Here is a 9,724-nt window from a genome sequence, read left to right on the forward strand (position 1 = left end):
CCCATCGCAGTATCATGGGTCGCGTTTGATTGGCTGTCGATATCCGACGATTATCGCCTAGGCCTAATTATTCACCGATGGCGGTTTGCGGGTTGTTTTGATTGGCTGCCGATCTCCAAACGCCGAAGGTGAAAAAGGTAGCATCATGGCGTCTGGATTCCGTATTGTTTTGTTGGCTGTGGAAGCTCTTACGATCGACGACCAAAGTGTGAAAAACAAGTGGAAAGCCAACTGGCTGTCAGAAGAAATGACTGTCATAATCAACAAGAAAGAAAGGCGCTAGCTCATTGGCGACAGTATCGCCAAGATATCTATTCCCGGTCAGGCCGTGTGCACGTGGTGCGACAACGGCCACTGCGTGGTGAAATACGGACTTGGTGGAAAAAATGTGTTGGTTCTGAAAGTTTTCAAGTAAGTTTTGTGTGTGTGTGATTGTTATAAATTACACTTTTGTTTAAAATGCTAAAAAACATATTATTCTTGTCATTTTTATAGCTTTTTAAAAAGGCATGATCTAATTTTTTGCTATCAGGAGAGGCCCCAAAATGGCCTTTATAATTTTAACATTAATTTTCCGTCAGGCCTAGGGGGCTGCCCCCCTGAACCCCCTAACGGGGCGTTGCCCCTGGACCCCACCAGGGGCCTATGCGGCCTCTGGACCCCGGCTTACTTTCCTACTTTTGGAACATTTGTTGGTCTCATGTCTGAATGTTGTATTTTCGCCTTACGCGACTTGTTTCTTTTTACATTTAGTCAAGTTATGACTAAATGTTTTAACATAGAGGGGGGAATCGAGACGAGGGTCGTGGTGTATGTGTGTGTGTGTGTGTGTGTGTGTGTGTGTGTGTGCGTGCGTGCGTGTAGAGCGATTCAGACCAAACTACTGGACCGATCTTTATGAAATTTGACATGAGAGTTCCTGGGTATGATATCCCCATACGTTTTTTTCATTTTTTTGATAAATGTCTTTGATGACGTCATATCCGGCTTTTCGTGAAAGTTGAGGCGGCACTGTCACGCCCTCATTTTTTAACCAAATTGGTTGAAATTTTGGTCAAGTAATGTTCGACGAAGCCCGGACTTCAGTATTGCATTTCAGCTTGGTGGCTTAAAATTTAATTAATGACTTTGGTCATTAAAAATCTGAAAATTGTAAAAAAAAAGAAATTTTTATGAAACTATCCAAATTTACGTTCAACTTATTCTCCGTCATTTGCTGATTCCAAAAACATATAAATATGTTATATTTGGATTAAAAACAAGCTCTGAAAATTAAATATATAAAAATTATTATCAAAATTAAATTTTCGAAATCAATTTAAAAATACTTTCATCTTATTCCTTGTCGGTTCCTGATTCCAAAAACATATAGATATGATATGTTTGGATTGAAAACACGCTCAGAAAGTTAAAACGAAGAGAGGTACAGAAAAGCGTGCTATCCTTCTCAGCGTAACTACTACCCCGCTCTTCTTGTCAATTTCACTGCCTTTGCCATGAGCGGTGGACTGACGATGCTACGAGTATACGGTCTTGCTGCGTTGCATTGCGTTCAGTTTCATTCTGTGAGTTCGACAGCTACTTGACTAAATGTTGTATTTTCGCCTTACGCGACTTGTTTTTCTCTTTTTTCAAAATTTGGTGGATGTTGAGTATGTCAGGCTGGAAGGAGGCTGGGGGTTGTGCAAGTTTGAATCTGTAAAATATTCTTAGGATTGAATAACCTAATGGGATGAAACAGGTCACATATAAGGAGTTCTCTTGAACCTAATTTTATGCAGCTGGAACAGTTTTTTTTGTTTTTTTTTGGGGGGGGGGGGGGGGGGGTTGAGGGGGAGACAGGGTCATAGGTAGGGGAATCCTCCTTTTGAGTCCTACAAAACCCAGGGAAAATCAGGTCTTATAATGGGGGTAAACTTACAGAGGTTATGAACAGAATATGTTGGAAAACAGGGTCATGAAAATGTGGTAAAAGGGAGGGAGTGTTGAATGGGGTGAGGTGGCTTGATCAAGGAGCGGCGGGGTTACCAAGGGAGGGAGTGTTGAATGGGGTGAGGTGGCTTGATCAAGGAGCGGCGGGGTTACCAAGGGAGGGAGTGTTGAATGGGGTGAGGTGGCTTGATCAAGGAGCGGTGGGGTTACCAAGGGAGGGAGTGTTGAATGGGGTGAGGTGGCTTGATCAAGGAGCGGCGGGGTTACCAAGGGAGGGAGTGTTGAATGGGGTGAGGTGGCTTGATCAAGGAGCGGCGGGGTTACCAAGGGAGGGAGTGTTGATTGGGGTGAGGTGGCTTGATCAAGGAGCGGTGGGGTTACCAAGGGAGGGAGTGTTGAATGGGGTGAGGTGGCTTGATCAAGGAGCGGCGGGGTTACCAAGGGAGGGAGTGTTGATTGGGGTGAGGTGGCTTGATCAAGGAGCGGCGGGGTTACCATGGGAGGGAGTGTTGAATGGGGTGAGGTGGCTTGATCAAGGAGCGGCGGGGTTACCATGGGAGGGAGTGTTGAATGGGGTGAGGTGGCTTGATCAAGGAGCGGTGGGGTTACCAAGGGAGGGAGTGTTGAATGGGGTGAGGTGGCTTGATCAAGGAGCGGCGGGGTTACCATGGGAGGGAGTGTTGAATGGGGTGAGGTGGCTTGATCAAGGAGCGGTGGGGTTACCAAGGGAGGGAGTGTTGAATGGGGTGAGGTGGCTTGATCAAGGAGCGGCGGGGTTACCATGGGAGGGAGTGTTGAATGGGGTGAGGTGGCTTGATCAAGGAGCGGCGGGGTTACCAAGGGAGGGAGTGTTGAATGGGGTGAGGTGGCTTGATCAAGGAGCGGCGGGGTTACCAAGGGAGGGAGTGTTGAATGGGGTGAGGTGGCTTGATCAAGGAGCGGCGGGGTTACCAAGGGAGGGAGTGTTGAATGGGGTGAGGTGGCTTGATCAAGGAGCGGCGGGGTTACCAAGGGAGGGAGTGTTGAATGGGGTGAGGTGGCTTGATCAAGGAGCGGTGGGGTTACCAAGGGAGGGAGTGTTGAATGGGGTGAGGTGGCTTGATCAAGGAGCGGCGGGGTTACCAAGGGAGGGAGTGTTGAATGGGGTGAGGTGGCTTGATCAAGGAGCGGCGGGGTTACCAAGGGAGGGAGTGTTGAATGGGGTGAGGTGGCTTGATCAAGGAGCGGTGGGGTTACCAAGGGAGGGAGTGTTGAATGGGGTGAGGTGGCTTGATCAAGGAGCGGCGGGGTTACGAAGGCCAGTCGTGTGTCAGCATTTGCTTATCTTGTTGGTTCATCTTACTAATCAAGATTGACTTATTCTTAACACACACACACACACACACACACACACATACATGCATGCACACACACAATCAATCGCACTCTTATGAACACACATGCATGCACACACACAAACACACACACGCATACACTAAAGCATGCATGTACCCCATGCTATAATAGGAGTCGCACAGAGGCAACTTTTGTCAGTCACACACACACATCAAATTAACTTGTGTTGTCTCAAGCATAAGTTACAGTGGTAGTACAATAAACTACAAACACAACACATCATAAGTTACAGTGGTAGTACAATAAACTACAAACACAACACATCATAAGTTACAGTGGTAGTACAATAAACTACAAACACAACACATCATAGCATGTAAATGTATGTAGCAAGGTTTTAACAGATTAATGAATAAACATGCATGTAAGTAACCCCCCCCCCCCCCTCCTCACACACACACACACACAGGCATCCTAAAAAGCCTTTAGCAGAGCTGCGACACACCGTACACCCTAACTAAATAATATAAGGAGTCTCGTTTTACTGTTATTCTGCCCCTCCCAACACACTCAAACACATACATACACACACATACTCACACACACATTGACACACGCATGTACGCCCACACACATGCGCACGCACACACTCATACACAAACACACACACACACACACACACTAGACCATTCAAAAGTATTAAACTAAAAGAAGAAGAACAAGTAATGTCTTGTCGTTTTGTTGGAATTGTTACACGCACGCACACGCACGCACGCACACACACACACACACACACACACAAACACACACACACACACACACACACACACGCATGCATACAGTGTGTATTGAATGACCAGTCTTTCTTATGCTCAAAAATGTGTTTCTTGGATCTGAGCAATAATTGGGTATGACGTCACAGGTCCTTCACCAGGGCCGGACTAGGTAAGTACTAAGGGGGGGGGGGGGGGGGGGGGTGTTTACAGATGGGGGTCCAGGGGGCAAAGCCCCTTCGTGGGGGTCTGAGGGGTTTCGCCCCCTTGAAGCTGAACGTTTTTTGATGTTTCTGGAGGGAAAGGAAGCCTCTCCTTGAACGAAAAAGGTAAATTCGACAGAAAATTTGCCTGGAAAAAAAATGCGTTTGGGAGGTACATGCTTAAGCCAGGGGGGGGGGGGGTTACGAAGGGCCATATCAGGGCGGTGCTGCTTTGACATATAACGTGCACCACACACAAGACAGAAGTCGCAGCACAGGCTTCATGTCTCACCCAGTCACATTATTCTGACACCGGACCAACCAGTCCTAGCATTAACCCCATAAAGCCAGACGCCAGGCTGAGCAGCCACTAGATTGCCAAATTTAAAGTCTTAGGTATGACCCGGCCGGGGTTCGAACCCACGACCTCCCGATCACGGGGCGGACGCCTTACCACTAGGCCAACCGTGCCGGTTTCTCTCAGTAAAGCTGTCGCCGCCTATCTATGACTATGACCATGACAACAATGGATGTTGGTGCTCTTACAGCTGTGGTCTATCCATGACCATGACAACAGCTGATCAGTGTAGATGCTCTTAAAGCTGTCGTCTATTGATGACTATGACCATGACAACAATGGATGTTGGTGCTCTTACAGCTGTGGTCTATCTATGACCATGACAACAGCTGATCAGTGTAGATGCTCTTAAAGCTGTCGTCTATGTATGATTAAGACCATGACAACAATGGATGTAAGTGCTCTTAAAGCTGTCGTCTATCTATGACCATGACAACAACTGATGTAGATGCTCTTAAAGCTGTCGTCTATCTATGACTATGACCATGACAACAATGGATGTAAGTGCTCTTAAAGCTGTCGTCTATCTATGACCATGACAACAACTGATGTAGATGCTCTTAAAGCTGTCGTGTATCTATGACTATGACCATGACAACAACTGATCTAGATGCTCTTAAAGCTGTCGTCTATATATGACTCGACTATGACCATGACAACAACTGATGTAGATGCTCTTAAAGCTGTCGTCTATCTATGACTAAGACCATGACAACAATGGATGTTGGTGCTCTCAAAGCTGTCGTCCATATATGACTATTCGGGGCTCAGCTCGGCCTTGGTCAATAAAGATGAATTATTGAAAAGACGATATGGTCCCCTCAGCCGAACAAAAAAGCTGTACTGCCATTTAGCCAGCAAACATCTTATTAACAGCTATTGTGTTTTGAGCTTAGCAATAGGGTCCGATATTTATACTCGAACAAGTAAAATGCGACTTTGCACGCACGCACACGCACGCACTCACACACATCGGCATTATACTTGTCTCGTCTAAATATCGGACCTTATAGCTACACTGAAAACACAATAGCGTTTATATTGCTATTCTGACATTATATTCTGTTTCAAAATCATGTTTGTGTCGCCAACAACTACAATAATGGTCCATGTCGTTGATTGGAGACGACAGTTTAGTGCGCATATCCCTTTGGGCATGTATCCACGGAAATCACCGAACTTTTTTTTGTTTTGTTTTTGGCTTAAAGGACCAGACCATGCTGTTTTAAAGGTTATTAGAACCACCAACCGATGACTGAAGGTTAGAGAAATGCCGACCACGAAGGGCCATATCAGGGCGGTGCTGCTTTTGACATATAACGTGCGCCACACACAAGACAGATGTCGCAGCACAGGCTTCATGTCTCACCCTGTCACATTATTCTGACACCGGACCAACCAATCCTAGCACGAACCCCATAACTTGATGCCAGACGCCAGTTGGAGCAGCCACTTGATTGCCAATTTTAAAGTCTTAGGTATGACCCGGCCGGGGTTCGAACCCACGACCTCCCGATCACGGGGCGGACGCCTTACCACGAGGCCAACCGTGTCACCGAACATTGAAAAACCCACGGACATGTATTACGGAGAAGACTCGAGATAACGGGATGATTGGTATTACGTCAATATGCTAGGATTCATATGACGTATATCATGCTTGCTTACGTATGTTCTATGTTCAAAAGTCTGAGGGATTGGGGATTCGCGTGATGAAGACTGCGGTAAATCTGTAGATGATAAGAGAACAAGGATTGTCTCAGAAGAAACGTCTAAATGTTTCAGACCGTCGGTAACTTCATTTCAACATTGCACTATACAATGGACGTTCTATGTGACAGGAGAGTTTGGTGATTTTGTGTTAAGCATAGAAAAGATCGTCTGCTAGAATCAGAGATAGGTTGCTTCAGATTGCAGCTTGTTGAAATTTGCAAGGTTTGTTGCCTGTTAAAGAACTGGATTTTACACGTAATGTATGTCATGTACAGTAAGCAACAAAAAACACTAACACAAAGCAAATGGCATCGTCTGTCGACTAGTCACAGAAACAAACCTGGCGAGGTATGCGTGTACTTTATACACGTGGAAGAAACCAGAACCATGCGTCTTTGTTATCGCCGCAAAAAAATTAATTACTAACTTCCGTAGTGTTATGCTTTGATGATCGGAAAATGGATGTGTGAGACCATCCAATCACAGCCCCCGAATTCCCCCACGTGTCTATCAGAATAGCTATAAGCTATATATTGGCATCTCTCTCCCTCTCTCTGTTCTTCTCTCTGTCTACTTTTCTCTGTCTGTCTGTCTGTCTGTCTGTCTGTGTCTCACTCCAAACTTGTAATAATTATGTGTATATGTACGTTGTTTGATTGTGTGTGTGTGTGTGTGTGTGTGTGTGTGTGTGTGTTTGTGTGTGTGCGTGCGTGCGTGCGTGCGTGCGTTCGACGTTCCTGTGTGGGTGTGTGTGTTTGTTGGGAGCTAATTGGACGTTTGTCAGTGCTCAACTGTCATCGCTTCGCCGCTGGTGTGTCTGGTTTCCGTGCTTGACTGAATGGTTAATGACCCTTCAGCGTTCTTGTGTGTTGTTGCGATCAATGTCTTACATGACGTCATATTTTTCGTACAGTTGAGAGCGCACTGTGGTGAATTCATTTTTCCAAGCAAATTGATTGAAACTTTTGTCAAATATTCTTTGACTAAATCCTGTCTAAGGTTTTGCCTTTTGGTGTGGAATCTTACAGATGTATAAGTTAGTTTGTTCTTCAAATGTGTCATTATAATCAAAGTTTTACGTACAGGTTAAAAACAGCGCATTGTATTACTTATTAATTCCTGAATCCACAAATATATGGATACATTATGTCATGCGGCTTCCTGAATCCACCAATATATAGATACATTATGTCATGCGGCTTCCTGAATCCACCAATATATAGATACATTATGTCATGCGGCTTCCTGAATCCACCAATATATAGATACATTATGTCATGCGGCTTCCTGAATCCACCAATATATAGATACATTATGTCATGCGGCTTCCTGAATCCACCAATATATAGATACATTATGTCATGCGGCTTCCCGAATCCACCAATATATAGATACATTATGTCATGCGGCTTCCTGAATCCACCAATATATAGATACATTATGTCATGCGGCTTCCTGAATCCACCAATATATAGATACATTATGTCATGCGGCTTCCCGAATCCACCAATATATAGATACATTATGTCATGCGGCTTCCTGAATCCACCAATATATAGATACATTATGTCATGCGGCTTCCGTTGAAAACGTGCTCATAATAAATGAAAATCGGTTCATGCAAATTAGCTAACTACGTTGCATACTTTACCGAGACGAGTTCGATTGGTCTGAGGGTTTTGGGCTAGTCAAGCCTTTCACATGGAGGGTTAGGGTTAATTAAATGTTTTGATATTGTTCAACGCGACTTGTTAGTTTTGAAATCACTGCCAAGACTCAATTACGTCTTATGTCAGATGTTAATTATTTGTGAAATCACGGTGTTGGTGTGTACCCAGACTGTGTGTGTTATTTGTGAAATCACGGTGTTGGTGTGTACCCAGACTGTGTGTTGGTGTGTACCCAGACTGTGTGTTGGTGTGTACCCAGACTGGGTGTGTTATTTGTGAAATAACTGTGTTGGTGTGTACCCAGACTGTGTGTTGGTGTGTACCCAGACTGTGTGTGTTATTTGTGAAATCACGGTGTTGGTGTGTACCCAGACTGTGTGTGTTATTTGTGAAATCACGATGTTGGTGTGTACCCAGACTGGGTGTGTTATTTGTGAAATCACGGTGTTGGTGTGTACCCAGACTCTGTGTGTTATTTGTGAAATCACGGTGTTGGTGTGTACCCAGACTGTGTGTGTTATTTGTGAAATCACGATGTTGGTGTGTACCCAGACTGGGTGTGTTATTTGTGAAATCACGGTGTTGGTGTGTACCCAGACTGTGTGTGTTATTTGTGAAATCACGATGTTGGTGTGTACCCAGAGTGTGTTTGTTATTTGTGAAATCACGGTGTTGGTGTGTACCCAGACTGTGTGTGTTATTTGTGAAATCACGGTGTTGGTGTGTACCCAGACTGTGTGTGTTATTTGTGAAATCACTGTGTGGGTGTGTACCCAGACTGTGTGTGTTATTTGTGAAATCACGGTGTTGGTGTGTACCCAGACTGTGTGTGTTATTTGTGAAATCACTGTGTTGGTGTGTACCCAGACTGTGTGTGTTATTTGTGAAATCACTGTGTGGGTGTGTACCCAGACTGTGTGTGTTATTTGTGAAATCACGATGTTGGTGTGTACCCAGACTGTGTGTGTTATTTGTGAAATCACGGTGTTGGTGTGTACCCAGAATGTGTGTTATTTGTGAAATCACTGTGTTGGTGTGTACCCAGACTGTGTGTGTTATTTGTGAAATCACGGTGTTGGTGTGTACCCAGACTCTGTGTGTTATTTGTAAAATCACGGTGTTGGTGTGTACCCAGACTGTGTGTGTTATTTGTGAAATCACGGTGTTGGTGTGTACCCAGAATGTGTGTTATTTGTGAAATCACGGTGTTGGTGTGTACCCAGACTCTGTGTGTTATTTGTGAAATCACGGTGTTGGTGTGTACCCAGAATGTGTCTTATTTGTGAAATCACGATGTTGGTGTGTACCCAGACTCTGTGTGTTATTTGTGAAATCACGGTGTTGGTGTGTACTCAGACTCTGTGTGTTATTTGTGAAATCACGGTGTTGGTGTGTACTCAGACTCTGTGTGTTATTTGTGAAATCACGATGTTGGTGTGTACCCAGACTGGGTGTGTTATTTGTGAAATCACGGTGTTGGTGTGTACCCAGACTGTGTGTGTTATTTGTGAAATCACGATGTTGGTGTGTACCCAGAGTGTGTTTGTTATTTGTGAAATCACGGTGTTGGTGTGTACCCAGACTGTGTGTGTTATTTGTGAAATCACGGTGTTGGTGTGTACCCAGACTGTGTGTGTTATTTGTGAAATCACTGTGTGGGTGTGTACCCAGACTGTGTGTGTTATTTGTGAAATCACTGTGTTGGTGTGTACCCAGACTGTGTGTGTTATTTGTGAAATC

The sequence above is a fragment of the Littorina saxatilis genome, linkage group LG13 (assembly GCF_037325665.1).
Source record: "Littorina saxatilis isolate snail1 linkage group LG13, US_GU_Lsax_2.0, whole genome shotgun sequence".
In the NCBI taxonomy this organism is placed as follows: Eukaryota; Metazoa; Mollusca; class Gastropoda; order Littorinimorpha; family Littorinidae; genus Littorina; species Littorina saxatilis.